The sequence below is a fragment of the Saccopteryx leptura genome, chromosome 6 (assembly GCF_036850995.1).
Source record: "Saccopteryx leptura isolate mSacLep1 chromosome 6, mSacLep1_pri_phased_curated, whole genome shotgun sequence".
Lineage (NCBI taxonomy): Eukaryota > Metazoa > Chordata > Mammalia > Chiroptera > Emballonuridae > Saccopteryx > Saccopteryx leptura.
The window spans coordinates 56582585-56602564 of record NC_089508.1 but is presented as its reverse complement, the minus strand read 5'-3'; the positions used below and the strand labels follow the sequence as shown (position 1 = coordinate 56602564).

Here is a 19980-nt window from a genome sequence, read left to right as displayed (position 1 = left end):
AATAAGTTCAGTCAAAGTAATGTATGCAAGTGGCTAAAAATAGAAAACATTACAGAACAGAAGAGCAACATGTCTTACCCGACTTCTTTCACTTAAGCCTTGCTTCTCAAAAGCAACTACTTTTTTTTTTTCTTTTTCCCTGTAGATCATCTTTGCTTCTTTTGTGGGGATTTCCACATGTATAAATATTATGCTTCAAGCACCATTTCTCACTTGATCGGTTTTAAAGGCAGTTTCTTGGTATCTTATTGTGATAGCTGATGAGCTCACTGTGACCATCCCCGTCTCCCTTACTCTCTACACTGGTTCCTTCCGTGTACCTCTCAGATGACACTGGCAGACTCTTGTTTTCTCCTAGAGACACTATTTCTTGTCTCATACTCCCCTTTCCCATCCATCCTCTCTATTTTGGGCAGCTATGCCTTTAATTTTCTATGTTCATGGTTGGTAATACTTATATCCTATTCTTTAATCTGGTAAGTGCTTCCATGATGTACCTGTAACTTGATTGTGAACGTTAAAACAAAGAAGCAGCATTTACTCTGTTACAGTCAGGTAGCTGCTGTTCCCATGGCAGCCACATTGTGTGGAAGGGTTATGTTCCTTCCTCTCTGAGCCTCATGTCCTGGCTCCTTGGCCCCTCCACAGAGCATGTCTGAATGGATTCGCCCTCTCACAGGTCACCAGCTGCCTTGAACGAAGCCTCGCATTTTCCTAGGCTCTGTCTTCCCATCTTATGTAGAAACCCACTTCATTTTCGTAAGTCTCCCTCCCACAGCCCCCCACCCTCCACCATCAGCCAGAACTTTTTGATCTCTGTGTGCTGCCTGCCTCTAAGTAAGTGCTAATGGCCAGGGAAAGCTTGTTACTACTTTTGGAAAAGTATCTTCAGGCCCTGCTGTCTCTGCAGGGATAGTAGCCTGGTCTTTGAATCTAGCCATCGTTCATTGAGGCCTGATATGTTAGGCACGTAGGTACTGGAGGCCCGGTGTCTGTTGAAATCTTCATACCAGCCTCATGGAACAGATATTGCTATTGACCCTTTGTACTCCAAGCCACTGAGATCTGGATGAGAGGTTTCCAAGACCTCCCCTGGGAAGTGCTTCTTAGCTCCTGGGGTGAGCTGTGAGCATGGCGCCAGCTACGGTGTCACAGGTTAGAAAAGACACCTGTCTTCAGAACATCTTACATCCTTTCCTCAGTAGACTTCCATCTTCCCTCAGGAAGTTACTAGTGCTCCAGGAAAATCAGTTCTGCGTACTTCCCCGCCTCCTCCTTGTCGTGGCCGCTGTGTGGCCAGGAGCTAGCTCACTGGACAGGGTTCTGTGACTGGCAGTGGAAGTATCCTTACCTACTAAATGTTCCTTTTGTGAATCTGAAGTGAGAAATAGATAGGGTTTCATACTCAGCCCGGCTGGTAAGTTGGAAAGGTGCTTTGTCACTGGTGGTTGTTGATCTAGGTATTTTTCTAGAGCCTGAAGTATGTGTGTGAGTCAGGTACATTTGATTATCTTACTCTACAGTGTTTTTGATAGTTATTTTAGAAGAAAGGTTGGAAAAACAATGGAAGTTTTACTTTTAACATTTCATTTTCTTTTATGAATGCAGTAATCTGCATAAATCTCCTGGTACAACTGTATTTAGTAAATTAGTATGATGATAATATAACCGGGTGGATGGCGGTTACCCTGGGCATCTCGCCTTCTCCTGGCTGCTCCCTCCTCACTCTGCAGACCCCAGGAGAAGCGTTAGCAGTGGAACCAGCAGTCTCTCCGTGAGTGTGTTATCGCTGAGTGGTGGCTATAGTTAGGGTTCCTCCTTGTTACCTTGGTTAGGTCAAGGTGGCAGCGTTAACATGTGCTGCCTCAGTGCAAATAATGCATATTCTCAGAACGTCTGACCTATTTATGTTTAGTTCCCCCAAATAAGTATAGAAAGAAAAGGAAATCTTCAGAGCTGGGCCTCACTGTTTCTGGGGGAGCTCTCCGGCCTTGGTGAAGTCAGGACTTGGTGAGAGGCAGGGATGCACTGGCAACTGAGAGTGATGGTCCCCACTTAAATCTGATAATGACAAGCAGTCCAAGGTTACCCTACTATAATCTCACAGTGATTAATTTTGATGTGGCAATTTTTTATTTTTAGATTTATTGATTGATCTTAATACTAGGAAAGAGAGCTGAGCAGAGTAAAAATGGGTGTGACATTTTTGGTTCCATTTTACAAAGACCCCTGATCCTCACAGTCATACAAGTCCAGTGACACTTTAACACAGGTGATTTCAAGGAACAAACCTATTAGGACAATTTAAATCTTGGTCAAAATTGTATTCTCTACCTGAAAATGTAGCTTCTAGAAGACTTGGATAGAACCTAATATTTCAGCAAGAGAAAGAAATAAATGAAGTTTATAAAGTCTTTTTTTATTACTGGACCCTAAGTTTTCCCCCCAATACATTATATAGTCTTTCTTTTATTTACCTCTAGACATGAAGAGTGACTCAGTCCCCCCTGCAGGAGAACTTCTGGCTCCAGGGGCTTGGTGGTCCATGGAGTTTGGTTTATTCTGCTATCCTTTGAAAAGTTGGATGCAAGCCCAGGGGACGAGCTGTGTGAAGTGAGGCTCTTCCCCTCTCTGTTGGCCACTCTTCTCGGAAGTTTGGGTTCAGAAGAAGCATACCTAATACCCTGAACTAGGAAGCACAGAAATACAAATTGGCACTGGAGGATATAATGACATGGGTTTTGTTCTGTTTTATCTACATATTTCCAGAAAGACTGAACTGCAGATGTGTCCCTGACGAAGAAGCAGAAGAAAGTAAATTCTGAGAAAGTAGGGGCTGTTTGTAACAGGGTAGAGTCAGTCTTCAAGAGAAAGGAGCATTTATTTCCAGGTTAGTTGCTATACGTTTTGAGGGTCTGAAGTTCGCTGTGTAGGGCTAGTGGCGACTTGACTTCTTCCAGGATGAGTAAAATATCACACTTTACTTGGGAGCAAACTTCTAAATTCATTGCTTAAGGCAAAAAAAATCCCTTGTAGACAAAATTGCTCATGAACATCCCTTTAGAAGATGTCATCTTAGGGTGCAAGTTGTCCTGCTGTCCGGTCAGTGCACCACAGTGGGCTTTTCTCACGGCTCTGGAATAGCTTGCTGCTGAGTATGTAGTTGGCTCCTGTGTTTAAGGGCCATGTTGTAAACAATAGAAGTACTCTTGGCATCCAGTTAGGACCCCGAGAGGCACTTAGCAACTGAGCAAGCTCAGGGAACTATAAATTCTTAAATCCCTCCCTTAGTCATTCTGGGGCTTAATACTCGCTGAGAGGAATGGGAGAAGAGCTGCCTGCCAGATTGATTTATTCATCCCTTATTACAGAAGGTTTCAAATGTGTTCAAAGGGGAAGAGAATTTTATAGTGAACTCTTCCCATGTGCCCATCACTCAGCTTCAATGATAATTCTTAGCCAGTCTTATCTCATCTCTACATATACCATACTTTTTCCTACCAATTATTTTGAAGCACATCTTTGTTCTTTTATTTTTCCTCTGTCAATATTTCAGTATGTCTCTATAAGATGGGACTTACAAACTTATCTATGATACCTTATCACACCAAAAACATAAAAATTACCAGTACTTCCCTAATATCATTAAATGCCAAGTTAATATTCAAATTTCCTCAGTTGCCTTATAGGATTTCTTTAAAAGTTTCTTTTAATTAGGATTCAAATCACATTGCAATGGATTGATATGTCTCTAATCCCCTTTTATTCTGTAGGTTCCTTTTCTGTCTCCCCCTGCCACCCTCACCCTTGTGGTTTGTTTTTTGAAGAAACTGAGTTGTTTGTCCTTTTTTAGTAGAGATTCTCAAATAAGGGTGATCCCCATTCCCGGCAAAGGACACTTGGTATGTCTGGAGACATTTTGTTTTTTGTCATCACTGGGGAGTGCTATTAGCATCTAGGGTATAGGTCAAGGATGAAGCTCAATATCCTACACAACACAGGACAGCCACTCACAGCAAAGAATTAACTGACCCAAAATGTCAATGGTGCTGAGGTTAAAAACCTATGCTATAGAGTTTTGCAATGTGGATTTTCATAATTGCTTTTTTGATGGCGCTATTTAATGTATTTCTCTGTTCTTTGTATTTTCTAAGACTTCTTGGTTAAATCTCTAGCTTTAGTCAGATTCATATATGGTCCCCCCTCCCCAAGATGATATACATCACAGGCAGACTGTGTATTTTGATTAAAAAATATATAGTGAGTGGTGGTCTCTTTTTCTGAGATATTACTGGTCATTGGTGATTATTGCCAATATATTTTAATTCATTAGTGATTGCAAACAACAACAACAAAAACAGTATCCCAGTTTTATCATTCCTTCCTTGTGTATTTACAAGAATACTCATGTAAAAATAAATTTAGCCTCTTCTGACCGGTGGTGGCACAGTGGATAGAGCATTGACCCAGAATGCTGAGGTCCCTAGTTCCAAACTACAAGGTCACTGGCTTGAGTGTAGATTTGTTGGCTTGAGTGCAGAGTCACCAGCTTAAGCACAGGGTTGCTGACTAGAGTGTGAGATTGTTGACATGATCCCAAGGTTGCTGGCTTGAGCAAGGGGTCACTTGCTCTGCTTGAGCTTCTCCTCCGCCCCCATCAAGGCCATACAAGAAGCAATCAATGAACAACTAATGTGAAGCAACTACAAGTTGATGCGTCTCATTCTCTCTCCTCTCTCTCTGTCTCTCTCTCTCTAAAACCAATATAAACAAACAAACAAACAAACTAATCTCAACACTTTGTTTACCCTGAGGTTCATAAAGGAAATTCAGGATAAACGCTTGATACTTGCTCTTTATTTTTAAAAACAGTGAATTCCCTAATAGCATCCTCTAAAAGTGATTGCTGAGGTTTTATTTTTTAGGCTTTTTAATTTCTTTTTTTTTTCAGTGTAAATGTAATTGGTGTATTTCCATTAATATTCTTATTAATACATAAATTGTCCCATATTTGACCAGTGGAAGCTAATTCTCGAGTCCTTTAGACATGATGTGTGCTTTTGTATTTTTCTGTACTTTCTGGTACAACAAATGTTGCAGGATTGTCTTACCCATTTTCTATTTCAGACTGAGATTCACCATTTCTTCAAGGAGCCCTGGTTTCTTTGAGTTTTGAGAAGGCACAATATAGGAGTTAGGAACGTTTATCACTACTAGATTTATCATTGTTTCTAAACTTTAGTGGGTCAAACTAGGGAATATGCACGCATATATGTGTATATTTGTGTTTGTGTGTACAGAATGGAGATAAAACCGATTATTAGTTTATACTGATACCTCCAGGTGAAATTCAGGTTTACAGTACAGGGTTTCTACTAGCTTCACTAACATTATATCTATATTCTTTCATCCACCCAGAATCCCAGTGCAGTAATTCTATCATATTTTTGTATCTGCTTCATCTCTGCTTATATACACAATAGATTGTGTTTTAAAGATATTTGGAGTAATTCTCTTCTGTGATTGTGCCACCAACTGGATATATACTTAGGTTCACTGATCTCATTTTATTTTCTGTTTTTAGAGATTCCCACTTTCAGTTTAAACTGAAATAGTTTTACACAATGTTGTCAAGTTTTCAAAGCCTCATCTGTAACATAAGGCATATTCAGAGCTGTTTGCTTTTACCTCAATCCCCTCTCCATCTTGTTTCCTCCCTTCCCATATGTAGCAATTAAACAAAAAATACAGTTTATCCTTGCACCCTTTTATAATATATCAGCAAATGCATGTGTGCTTTCATATGTATATCCCCCTCCCGTTAGGTAAGCAATAGTGTGCTGCATGTGCTTCTGTCCACCTTGCCTTTGCCACGGAGTCTCTCCCAGTTTTGGGGTGCTGCACAGAGATAACCCCACCCCTTCACATAGCTGCACCATCCCCCATTGTGCGTACTTGCTATAACTCATTCAACCCGCCCTGTTGGTGGATGTTTGGGTATTTCCCATCTTTTACTATTAGAAGTAGTGCTGTGGAGAATGGCATTAGGCACTCTTAAAATTATTTCTCTTTTTTAACTTCATAGAAGTTAAGGATATGTATGATATGACTGCTTGCACAAAGAGAGAAGGATGTCTACAAGCTGTTGAGATTGAACAGAGCTTTGGGGCAGGGAATGGAAAGGGAGTATGCTTGGGAAGTGGAGATGAGCGTTTTCAGTGGAGTAGACATTATGTCTTCAAGTAGAAGGAAATAGGGCTTAGGACGGTTGATTAGATCCAGGTTTCCATGGCCTGCACTGCCAGGCCAGGGGCTGTGGATTTCACACTCCAGGCCAGGAGTGAATAGCGTTTCCAGGTAAAGGACCAGATTGTAAACATTTTTAGGCTCCTCTCTGTGTTGTAACCACTCCACTCTGCTGATGGAGTGCAAAAAGCAGCCGTAGGCTATTTATAAGTAAACGAGTGTAGCTGTGTTCCAATAAAACTAGATTTGTGGACCCTGAAATTTGAATTTTGTAATTTTCATTCATCATGATATATAATTCTTTTTTGATTATTTTTTCCTTCAACCATTTAAAAATTGAAAACAATTTTTAGCTTGTGGCCCATAGTTTGCCAAACTCTGCTCTGGGCTTTTAGGAGTTATAGAACATTCTTCAGCACAAGAAAGACTTGCTCAGGAGGGTTATCAACAGTGGGTTGAAAACAGGGCTCTGTCAGAGAGAGTGAGCCAGGCTCAGGAGGCTGTTGATGGTCACCGTGCCATTGGAAGGTGGTTGCGGGAATTTAAGTAGAATTTTTTCTTTATAATGAAGTTGGAGAATTATTGGAAAGAATGGAAGTATTATCAGGGAAGCATTATATTACTTGATATGAAATTCGTATTTACTTTTAAAAGCTGTGCTCTATAATTCCCCCAAGGTTATATACAAAGAGAGAGCCAGACCCCACGATCCCACATTGCGTGGACTTGGGCAAAATTGTCTTGCTCTTTGCTGCCTGTTTCTCCTCCCACCCTCATGCCCCACCAGGAAACCCTATTGTGAGCCTCGCGTGAACAGTGAACCTCTTGTATCAGCTGTCTTGTACCTCTTGTTTCCTATGACATTTACAGGCTAACTGTTAAGAAAACGGTATTTTGTTTGTGGGAGAAAAATCAAAGATGGTTTCAATGAAAAATGCATTTTCATATAATGGAAATTATTAGAGCCACTTTTAAAATGTCACTGCAGATTCATGCAGACAAGAAGGAGCTGAATACATTAGAAAGTAGGTCAAGTTATCTCATGTTTATGAATGAGGTAAATTACAGTGTAGGTTTAGGTTGATAAAATTGTGTATGCCGTAGTTTATATAAATTACCCTAGCCCAAATGATATTATACTCAAATATAATTAAAATAAATTGAGTTTGTTTCTTTGTGGCTTAAGTATTTTATACCTAATATTTTATGAATTTAATAAACTAGGAAAAGCAATGAGCTTCTTGTTATTGCTCCCATTTCCTGTGTTAGACACAAAAAATCTACTTCAGGGAGTTAAAGCTAAAGTAGATTTAATCCAGGGGGTGAGTGCTTCCAGAATCGTTAGCCTTGGAGGAACAGGCTCTGGGCTGAGCCTCCAGGACACCCCCACCCCCGAACCATTTTCTTACCAGAGTTGGGAGAGCTGAGCAGTGGCTGCTGTGGGAAACCACTGAATTAGAAAGCCAGGATCCGCGTGTTAGTTCCCACACTCCGCCTCCTGCAAAGAGAGACTGCTACTCTTGGATGCCCAGGCACTCTGCCTCTTTCCCATGACTCGGTTCTAAATTAAAGTTGCCTGGGAGCCCTTCTCATTGGGTTCCAAGTGTAGTGGCAAATAAGTCTGGACAGTATGTAAGGTGTAGCTCTCCAGCCTCTCATTGCTACATGTGAGCCAACCCACTGTGCTTGCCTCAGTGACTAATTTCAGTAAATGCCACTTCATATATGCATGCCACCACAACTCTGCATTTGAAGGACAGAGCATCAGAATTTGCCTTTCTGGATACATGTGACACATTTTGGTAGACTCCTATAGTGGTAATAATTGGTGTAATACCAGTGTAACTAGTTAATTAGTATTATCTGATAGTGTTACTGATGACTTAGAGAGCCTTGACAATGACAACATTTGCCATTTCTAAATGATTGACTTTTAGGTTGGAATTATTGTGCGTAACACTAAGAAAGGAACACTCGTTGGTTTAATAGTAAAAATTGATTGTGAAATCCAGGCCTAGAGAACATATTTCATTGTCTACATGAAGAGTAGTAAGTCAAAATATTGTCTTGACCATCCATTACTGAAACATTTATTGTGCTAATTCAAAGGTAAAGTCAATGATAAAGTGTTTGTTCATTGTGGACCTGCCTGCTAGTTTCCTCACTGTTAGGTTCTTTTATAGGAGCTTATTACGTGTACACTCCCTTTTTCTGTCAGGATAGGAACCGTCATTCACAAGTGAGTCAGTAACTACAAGTGATACTTCAAACAGAAGGTCATTGATTTTGAAATGGGCAGACCTGGGTTCAAGTCCTAATCCCAGCACTTACTAGATTTATAAATTTTGATAATATTGTTCTTTCTATACTTATGTCTTCTGTGTTTGCAGGGAGTTGGAAGAGTTTGTTGTAAGGTAATGCTCGGCCCACGGCTGGCACAGAGCCGGTGCTCCCTGGGGGGCTATGGCTAGCTGTGTGCTGCCATCAGCATCAGTGATTGGAGCGTCCTGAGCCCTTTTCTCATGTCCTGAGGAGTGTTCCATGTGAGGCTACTTGTGTCTCTTCACAGCAGTAATTCTCACATCGGTGGTCCTGGGTCCCCTGGGCTTGCTTTCCTTCTTTCCTCTTGTGCCATGGGTTTTCTCTTACCCTTCAAGTACCCTTGGATTCCTTTTAGACTTTGTTTCCTCCAGGGAGAAGATCTCTCTTAATGCTTAATGGGCAGGAGAGCCGTCATGGGGGTCACAGAAGTCATCGTAGCTTTTTATTTGTCACGCAGACATCCAAACCTGCTTCTGAGGCTGGAAAGGCTGATGGCGGCCCGCCCGCGCCACCCCCTCCTTCCTAATGAGATTACGAATTCCATTTCAGTGATGGTTTTAAACTAAAGTGGCCTTAACTTCATTGCCTTTGCATGTTCTTTCCTGGCCTCCATCTCCCCTTTGGCTCCCCAGGGGTGCCTCAAGTAAAGGGGGTGACAGTAATTGGGAGCCCAGTGGCGTATATTCTTTAGCAAACCTCCCCAAATGGCTGTAACTTCGTGGAGCTTTGGGGAAAATGTAATGAACCATAAACAAAAGGTTCAAAAAAATCCTTCCACTGCATCGAGTACCCAGTGAGTTTCTGTAGATGTCCTTATTGAGTTTTTACCTGTAGATTGTTCTTTTATTTCTCAGGTTTCTTTGGATCTCTTTTGTGGAGTGAACCCGACTCCCCTTGACCCCTGTTTCATTATTTGTGTGTCCCTGGCTAGGTCCACTGTCCCACTCTTTTTGACTTTACTGTCAATACACCATGGGTGATGGGCCTCACACATTAAGTGGAATGGAATCGAGCCATCCTGTGGCATGTGACAGTGAGAACCACTGCCTCCTTTACTGCAGGCGTGTCTCCCTTCTTTCTCTCTAATGTCTGACTTTAAGGACCTTGACCTTAAGTTGCTAATGATTTTGTACAAACTCATGGGAGCAAGAGTACCTGTGTCAGATAAAAGGTTTGGTTTTCTTTTCCAGTAACACAAACCAGCAAGTAGAACGCCTGCCCTTCTAAATGCAGTGGATATTGCTGGTCTTGTAAAAAGGAATTCACAATGGACAAGTCCTGGGAAATGCCTTTTTTTATCCATTTTTATTGGAGAGAGAAAGAGAGAGAGGAAAGAGATAGAGAGAACAGGAAGAGGAGCAGGAAGCATCAACTCCCATATGTGCCTTGACCAGGCAAGCCCAGGGTTTTGAACCGGCAACCTCAGCATTCCAGGTCGACACTTTATCCACTGCGCCACCACAGGTCAGGCCTGGGAAATGCCGTTTTATCTCGTGTCTGTGATGGAGTTTTTCATCTAATCCTTGCTTTTGAAGATGAGGCTATATCATGCATGTTGTAGGAAGCACAGATCTGATTTGAGATAGAGAAATAAGACATGAAGAACTTCAGCTTAAGGGGTGAGGAAATGATCGGGCCGTTAGAGATAAACTAGAAAAAGTGGCTGCGAGAGGAGGGGATCAACAACTAAAACCTGAATATGACATGCTGTGCAAAGTTAAACCCTGGGGTTACAGATCCGAAGAAACCTGTTCCCTTTTATCCTGGTTGGAATGACAAAGAGATAGAACTGCTGAATAAACACTTATTTATGACTTCAAAACCAATGGTCTGCTTGGTTCCTCTTTCTGAAACAGACTGCATTAGAGAGAAAAGTAAATGCTGGTCATCCCAATAGTGGGGCTTTGGAAAACAAGGTGCAAGAATTGAGTGCTGCGCAGACGCAGAAGTATCTGGAAATGGAGATGACACAAAACGTTTTGCCACCATCACCTCCTGCGCAAATGACTGCGACAGCTTCCCTCCTGGGCTCCCTGCATCTGTTCTTCTGGCCTTGAATACGGAGACCACAGCTCCACCGGCGGTCTTCCTAAAGTTCATGTCTGACTAGATCCCACTTGGAGTAAACCCCTTCATGGATTCCCACTGTTCTTAGAAAAAAAAGCCTAAACTCTTTACCAAGTATCATAAAATCCAGTTAGTGGCTCTATCCTAAACCCTCTGCACCAATAATATTACAGTATTTTCCACTTCTGTCTTGCTGACAACAGTGCTCCCAATATCCAGCAGAATTCTGGTACTTCATAGAGTAGATGTTCAATACATGACTGCTGAATGAATAAGTGATCAACTAGATCTAGAGGAGGGGACGCCAACTTAATAGTTAATGCAAACTCAAATCTCCAAATATATATACAAAAGTCTTAAACAGATGACTTTAAGGCTGAATTTTTCTGTAAAGGGAGGCTGGGGGCAAGAAGAGGGAGGGGTGTGATTACATATCATGATCACATTTATATTCTATATATATTTTTAAGATGTTTTTATTATTTATGCATTTTAGAGGGGAGAGAGGGACAAAAGGGGGGAGGAGCAGAAAGGATCAACTCCCATATGTTCTTTGATCAGGCAAGCCCAGGTGACCTCAGCATTCTAGGCTGACACTTTATCCACTGCACCACCACAGGTCAGGCTATATTCTATATTCAGATTTTAAATAGGATATTAAGATATTTTTAAAGCCTCCTTTTCTTCTCATAATTTGAGAATAATGCAATCATATTGAGGGAAAATACCCTAAAAGTTCAAAGCTGATGAGGTGCAGGAATTGAAAATGGACTTTATACTATTGACTTATGGCAGTGCTGTGCTCTCTGGTCAAGAGAAACACCTGTTCTATTCCAGGCTCAGGTGGCCGATGGCGTCCTGCATTGTATCAGAGCCTCAAGAGTACGTTGTGTCTGGACACCCACTCTCCCCAGACTCTTGGATGTATCTGCCTCCCTCAGTACATGGCGAGTCCCTGGAGGGGAAAGCCATGTCTGACTTATAACTGTGCCACCAGGGCCTGGCATATGAAGTGACTGGTGAACATTATGACTTTACCAGTCTTTGTCTGAAGGGCTTTCCTTATCTCCTAATACTCTTGCCTCTGTCCTTTAGTTTCTCTGGACACTTACTTCTCTTCTTCCTGCAGGAAGCCTTCCAGGCCCTCACTAACCAGAGGGATCATTCTTGAGTGTTTGAAGGCTCTGAAGAGTTTTTACAACCTAGTAAACAGCAGCTTTGGATTCTCAACTTTACCCCTTGCTTCATGGTCAGGAGCAAGTTACAGAGCTTTCCCCAATCAGTTTAATGCTCTGTAAAACGGAGATGTGCAGTGCCTGCCTCGCACGATTTGGGGAGGGTCACATGAGGCAGCGTTGGAAGGAACCTGGCCTGGTGGCTCTACCTCGTTGATGTCAGCGGTGAATGACTATTGATCTGGTGCTGAGTGTGTCATGCTCTGTTCCGGAGTATATAGTCCTTTCCCCAACTTGATGATAAACTCAAAGTAGGGAAGAGAGCTTGTTTGCTCTGTCTTGTTTGTGTCTAACCACTACTCCCACTTGTCCATCTGCCCCCCTCCTGTCCAGCCAGGTGCTGTGCACCCTGTAGCTATTACATACCTCTGGATTTGTCATTGAACAATCCTCTTGCACGTTAACACCTCTCTATTGGGACATGATCTTGCCAGTAGAGCAGTTTCCTTTTTTCCTTTTGTCATGTTACGGGGAGCTGCTGATTATTTTTTCCAACCTTCTTTTATTTATTTATTTATTTTTTTTATTATGAGTCAATATTCTGTATAACATAGTCGATGTCACAGTCTGCTGCTGCTAGAAAGTGTTGTTTTCCATGCTTTCTCTACAGTGTAAGTGCTTCCCTCCATCTCTATTGGATTCCTGGGCTCTCTAAGTTTAGACAAAGAAGTGACTGTACAATTACCCTTTGTTTTTACCTCTGAGAACTATGGCAACGAATGCCAAGAAGTTCTTAAAACACAGCACCTTGCTAGCCTGGTTATCTACCAGCCCTGCGTCCTTATTGTAAGGCCTTTTAGTAACTGGGTTGGGTTTTGTAAAACCACAGCAGCATGAGATACAGTGGTGCTGTCTGCCGGCTTTGAAGACTTTTCCCCTTGCTCTCTATACTTTTGTCCCCTTTCTTTCCACCAGAAAAATACTTAGTTAAATAAACTATGCTCTGTGAAATGTCTTCTCACTGTTTAAAACTGACTTCTGTATTTAATAGGTGACATCCACTGGATTGGTTTAATCAATTCCATTCTGTCATTGCTGTGATGATTTTGTATAAATGTTGGCATAGTAGTTCCCCCTTATCCATGGAGGATGCCTTCTCAAACCCTAGTGGATGCCTCAAACTGTGGATGGTCCCAAACCCTATGTAAACTGTTTTTTTCCTGTACATATCTACATACCTCTGATAAAGTTTAATTTATAGGCAGAGTAAGAGATTAATAATGATAATATAGTAGAAGAATTATAACAATATACTGTAGTATGTTATATGAATGACGTCTCTATCTCATAACCTATCTGATAAACAAGACGGCTACTAAGTGACTAAGAGGCGGGCAGCATACACAACGTGGATGCCCCGGACAAAGGGATGTCTGGGTCCGGATGGAGCCAGAAGGTGTGAGATTTCATCACACTACTCAGAACAGTGGGAAATTTAAAACTTACAAATTATTTACTTCTGGAATTTTCCATATAATTTTTTTCAGATCTCAGTTGACCACAAGAAACTGAAACCATGGAAAGCAAAATTGGGGATCAGGGGGAACTACTGTATTGTAGGGATTCGGCATTGGCTCTGACATGTTAGTGCAGGATGATATTCCAGGGCTTATTACCTAATCTCTTTCTTCAAGATGTGAAATCAATTGTCTGAGCTAGAACTGTAAAGAAATACTAGGGGTCATTCAGAGCTTTGTAAGAGAAGTAGCTAGAACTCAGGAATGGTCACAGAGAACACAGATAATAGAAGCTAAAGCTTGGGGCTCAGACTTCCTTTTCAGGTCCTAGCTCTGCCAATCATTAGCTCTCTGACCATTGGTAATTTGTTCTCGCTTTTCCTCGGTTTATTCACCTATCAAATGGGTTTAATGGTTTTATTTTGGTACTTACCTTCATAGGGTTTTTATAGTGTTGTTACAATATGGAATGCATAGACTCAAGCTCATGGTAAACACTTAAATGTGTGCTGTTGTTCTTATCGATGTCATTTGCTACTTTTCATTATGATCTGTACTACAGGGAAAGGGCAGAAATTAAAATTTTACCTTCATAATTAGTGAGAATGGTCAATTTATGCTCTGTTGTTTTTTTTAAATATTTTTTTTAAATTTTTTTTACCAGAGTACTTTGTTTGTTTATTTATTTATTTATTTATTAAGACTTTATTTATTTTGGAGAGGAGAGAAAGATAGATAAAGAGAGAGAGGGTGAGAGAAGAGGGGAGGAGCAGGAAGCATCAACTCCCATATGTGCCTTGACTGGGCAAGCCCAGGGTTTTGAACCGGCGACCTCAGCATTCCAGATCGACACTTTATCCACTGCGCCACCACAGGTCAGGCTCTGTTTTTTTTTTAAAGTAGGCAAAGCTGTGTATAGTATGTGTTGCATTGCCAGTGGGTCCTTTGTCCCACAAAACTACAAACAGATGGCATATAACATCTTGAACTCATACACATTGTTGGTAGGAATACAAAATGCTACAGCCTCTTTGATAGTTTCTTCAGCTTTTCATGTCCTATGCTTCTATTTTTTAAAATCTAACTCTTACTTCATATAAATTTTATTATGGTATATAGTATGAGATATGATCTAACTTAAATTTTGCAGATAAGCAATTTGCCCAGCACCACTTTTTGAATAAGCAAAACACCTATCATATGTCCCACACATTCTACGCCTCAATATTTACCCAAGAAATGTAAGTTATGTCCTTACAAAGACTTGTACATGAATATCAAAGGCAGGACAGTGGACACATGCACCTGTTACTATGAGCTTTATTTATAATAGCCCCCAAATGGAAGCTACTCAAATGTCCATATATACACGAAAGAATCCATAAGTTGTGGCTATGTCCACAGCAGCAACATGGATGACTCTCAAAATACTTATGCTAAGTGAACAAAAGCAGTAAAAGGAAAGTACATGCTACATGATTCCTTTCATGTAAAAAATTTTAGAAAATGCAAACAAATGCATAGTGACAGAAAATAGACCATTGGTTTTCTGAGGACAGTGGAAAGTGATAGTTGAGAGGAAAGGTTTACCAAGGGGTACAGGAAAAATTTTTTGGAGTAATGGATATGTTTATTACCTTGATTGTCATGGTTGTTTCACAGGTACATACATACATAAAAATTTATTTGTGTATTATGTGTAATTGTCATTTATTCCTTAATAAAAATATTTTTAAAAACCAGACCATCTATATAAAAACAAATACATTCACTCTGCTGCTCTATAGCATGATTTCATCACATAGATTAAATGAACACTTAAGCGATTTTTTTTTTGCAAGAGAGACAGACAGAGAGAGGGAGAGAAATTAGCATCAACTCATAGTTGCAGCACATAAGTTGTTCACTGATTGCTTCTCTTATGTGTCTTGAACAGGGGGCTCCAGCTGAGCCATTGACCCCTTGCTCAAGCCAGTGATCTGGGCTTCAAGACAGCAACCTTTGGGCTCAAGCCAGTGACCATGGGGTCATGTCAGTGATCCCACATTCAAGCTGGTGACCCTGCATTCAAGCCAGATGAGCTCACACTCAAGCTGACAAACTCCGGGTTTTGAACCTGGGACCTCAGCATCCCAGGCCGACACTCTGTTCTGTGCCACCACTGGTCAGGTGCTAAATTGTTAGTTGTGGTATTTTTTTTTTAGGAAAGGTATTTTTATTATTAGAATTTTTAGGAACAATATGCCCAAGAAAATTTGAATTTTTGCCTTTTCTGTCTTTTGATCAGTCCTTTGTGACAGGTAGAGGCATTTGCATTATTACACTGACCTTATAATAAAACCATTACAGCACTTATATATTCTAAATTTTTTTGCACAGACTTTTGAATTTGCTACTTAGAAATCTCAGTGGCCTCTTTTTCTCGTTTTCCCATTTTCCTCCTTTTCCTTCTTTGCACCCAACCACTCTACCACTAATCTGCCCGAAAGAACATTTCTTTCTCTGTTAGAACAGGAATGTAAAGGAAGCCGCCTGACTTGATATGACCAGACTTACAATTAGTTCGTCAACATTAGTTTTAATTAGTCTTCTAATTAGTTTGTCAAAAAAGTCAGTTAAAGCTAAGGATCATAAAAAGTTTTAACCTGAAACACAAATACACACATTTAAATTTTGACTTAAAATACACACGTCTTTAACAAATCTCTCTGATGGTGAATGTAGTTGGAATTCTGCACCTTCTTTCCATCATGAGTCACTCCCAAGCTGTGGAGTCTAGTTTCCACTTTGGGGTTCTTTAAAATTGAGTGGAACGTTTGAAGATATTTGACAAATAATAAGTATAGACCTTTTTCATGTTTTAAAAAAATTCTCCCAATTCATCGACAATTGTCTGGACCTCACATCAGTTGGCAGCAATTTTCTTTCTTTTTAGCAATTCATGAAAGCATTCTAACAGAGTTTTTATTCAAACAGCAATCGTTTTGTGCTCAGATCATGTTGCTCCATATCATATATATGTGTAGTATATGTGTACATAACCAATATAACTGGCTTGAACAAGTTTAAGAACAGATTGACTCTGGTAGGCTAACAATGGTGGGTATAGTCTACCCAGTGAAAAGTTACTTTTAAATTGTCGAGTTGGCTAAGAAGAAATTGACTGTGAGACCATCCACTATATATGCACATTGTAGGAAATTGAAACACAGCAAACTATAAATCATTTATAAAGCCAGAATTTAAAGACAATAACATTCAGGTGAAAGGATTGAGAAGTACAAATTAGTAGTTACAGAATAGTAAAAGGGATGTAAATTACAGCATTGGAAATATAGTCAGTGACAATGTAATAACTGTGTATGGTGCCAGGTGGGTACTGGAAATAGCAGGGGAACACTTTGTAAAGTATATGATTGTCTCACCACTGTGCTGTACTCCGGAAACTAACACAAAATAATACTGAATGTAAAAAACATGTATACTTTTGATTAAATGAAAAAATGCTTTTTTAGTATCATAATGTGTTGTTTTTTAAAAAATTTGTTAATGTGGTGAATTACAGTTAAGGATTTTCTATTATTAAAACCATCCTTCTTGGGTGGGATGGACCCTACTTGGTCTTTACTTAGAAAGACCATTCACAACCTGACTCAAGTAAATTGTGTAAATCTTACTGTTTTTATGCTTTTAAAATCTAACTTTTTTTTTTTTTGTATTTTTCTGAAGCTGGAAACAGGGAGGCAGTCAGACAGACTCCCGCGTGCGCCCAACCGGGATCCACCCGGCACGCCCACCAGGGGGCGATGCTGTGCCCATCTGGGGCGTTGCTCTGTTCCAACCAGAGCCATTCTAGCGCCTGAGGCAGAAGCCACAGAGCCATCCTCAGCGCCGGCTGACTTTGCTCCAGTGGAGCCTCGGCTGCGGGAGGGGAAGAGAGAGACAGAGAGGAAGGAGAGGTGGAGGGGTGGAGAAGCAGATGGGCGCCTCTCTTGTGTGCCCTGGCCAGGAATCGAACCCGGGACTTCCGCACGCCAGGCCAATGCTCTACCACTGAGCCAACCGGCCAGGGCCAAAATCTAACTTTTAATTTATATAAATATTATGTATGGTCTAACTTAATATCTTTTCAGATAAGCAATTTACCCAGCACCACTTTTTGAATATTCTTTCATTTCCCTGTGGAGTTCTGATGAAACTTTTACCACATATGAATATTGTATATTGTGTCTGTCTCATTAGTCTGTTTGTTCCTTACTAGCAGGAGGATGTAATTGTTTTAGCTTTCTTATTGGTTTTATTGTCTGATGAGTAAAGTTTCTATTTTTTGCAACATTTTCTTTACTATTTTCAATATATTTTCATCTGAAATAACTATTCCTAGATGGGATATAACCCAGGCTTCTCAGAATGTTATAAAGTTGCTCCCCAGTTTTTACCTTTGGGGGAAATTTCACTGGGAATCTCGTTTAAGTTCAAGGGCCTTTCCTGTCTCACCTGAACATTTGTCTCTCTCATTCTGAACATCATTATACTCAACCTTTACTTTTAAAAGGTGTTTTTTGCTATTGCTTTTCCCCTAGTCTGAGTTGTTTCATTAATCTTGTATTTTTTTAGAAAGCACTTGATGAATAATAATTACTTTTTCAGATGAGCAGTTCAGAGATTACATGTACCTGTGGCCTGCGTGACCCTTGCCATCTGGACTGGCTGCAGCACAGCTGAAGTGTCACCACGGTGTGCATCTTCAGGCAGGGTTTCTAACTGCCCAGAAATGGAGTCACTGCTTTGTAAAATGTCCCTGTTGCAGTTTGTCGTTGGATGCAAGGCTTCACGAATCTCAGACTGTTTGGACTGTCAGTTTATAAATCACCATGCACAGGGCATTACCAGGCGTGGTGGGTCAGCTGCTTTTTTTCGGTCTGTCAGCTTTCTGCACTGGGAGAAAATTGTCCAGCAGCTGACATGTGTCTGAGCAGAGGGCAGAAGTTAGCCAGCCCACGTCTTTCTGTCACTTCTGCGTGCAGGGTCAGTCCAGAAGGTCTGTATGACGATGACGGCTGCAGGGCCTCTCAGCTCATCCTTGGCATTTCTCCCTCTGGCCCCGCCCTTTGAGCTCCTCCTGATGGTCATTTCCTGGGTTTGGCTTCTCAGTCTGCCCCGTCCCATTGGCTAAGTGACATTGACATTTCATCTCCCTGATCTAATATGCAGAGATGCCCACTTATCATCGACTTCACATTTATAAAGAACTATTAGCAAACTTGAACAAAGAAGAAATATGGCTGTAATAGAAGCAGGGGGAAGCACTGGTCACTCCCCCCTTTGTCATGTTTCTGTCAGTACATGGGCTGTCATCCTCGGATCAGAGACGCCGCCTGACATGGCCACAGCCCAGCTGCTACCTTGTGCCTCAGACTGCTGAACCCTCTGCCTCTTTGACATGTCTGCTCCAATGATGGGCTGTCCATTGGGGTTTCTGTTCATTTTGGTTTTCTGGAACCTTCTCCATCAAGTATGTAGAGCTGGGGAAAGATTTTAGTGCTGAAGATGTAAAGGAAGGAATTTATACCTTCTAGTTAGAGGTAAACGTGCTCTTGTAGTGTTTACAGATGAGATGAGGAATAGCATTTGTGTTCCTCCAGATGAAAAGTCTTTTTCTGAAAAGAAAGGGGAATCTTGAAGGAGGTCAAGCTACCCGGCTGCTTCCTCTCTCAGGTGATGCTTCAGATACACATTTCACTTTCTCAGCAACAGCGTAGTGGGTCATGGTCGCCCAAGACCTTGGGAAACATTTTTAAACAGTTACATTTCATTCTTAAATTTAACTTGACAGTTTTCTCCTATTCCTTCATCCACATTTGGTTTAGATACTCTGGCAGGACTATGTCCAACTTCACTGGCTATTTTCTGGTACAAGATTTGAGAAATTCTTTTCATTTTTTTTCTCACTCGCCGTTCTTCCTGACTGCCCCCATGATGGAGAAAGGCAGGCCAGTGGACACAGGTGCCTGTTGCTGTGAATTGATGGCCATGACTGTGGTCCCAAATGGTGACAGAAAACTCAGTAGGAGCTCCAGGCCGGAGGGCATGGATGCAACCATTGTGAACTTGGGTGTATGGTAAACTCTTGTGTGTGTGTTATGGGAAGGTTCTCGATGAAGCTTCAACTTCCGCTGAAGCCCCGTGTGCTGGACTGTGTGCAGCTCATGATGGCTCATGTATGAGGGAGTCTGTGTCTCCATCTGCTCGCTGGAGAAACAGGAGGGAGCAGGCCAGCTGGGTGAGTTACACCTTCAACAGTTTCCTTCTTGCAAACACTTTTCATGATTATGAAGGTGGTTGTTCCCCAAAACTTGCAGGTGTGTAAGGGTTTTCTGTAGCCTTCGAGTTTCTCCTGGTTTGTTAGTTCTTAGAGTAAAATATTGTGCTGAAGATGTTGAAAACCTTTCCCAGCTTTATTTTTACAGAAGATGATTTTGGTTAGAAAACAACCACTGTTAAAAATGGCCCTCCTTCTGGAGTTTCTGTTAAGCCCACAAGTTAAACACGTGGTATACAAACAAGTGCATAGGATTGAACAGTTGTGTTTTTAATTTTTGCAAAATAACTTGGAAAAGCAAATTAGGATTTCTAATTGTGGCTCCTATACT

General features: G+C 41.1%; 1 protein-coding gene and 1 pseudogene across 6 annotated transcripts in view; both read left to right on the top strand.

The window, feature by feature from the left end:
• Positions 1–19980, top strand: part of TLN2 (talin 2) — a 462611-nt gene that overhangs the window by 196905 nt on the left and 245726 nt on the right. The window lies entirely within an intron of this gene.
• Positions 9708–10625, top strand: LOC136377071 (obg-like ATPase 1 pseudogene; annotated as a pseudogene).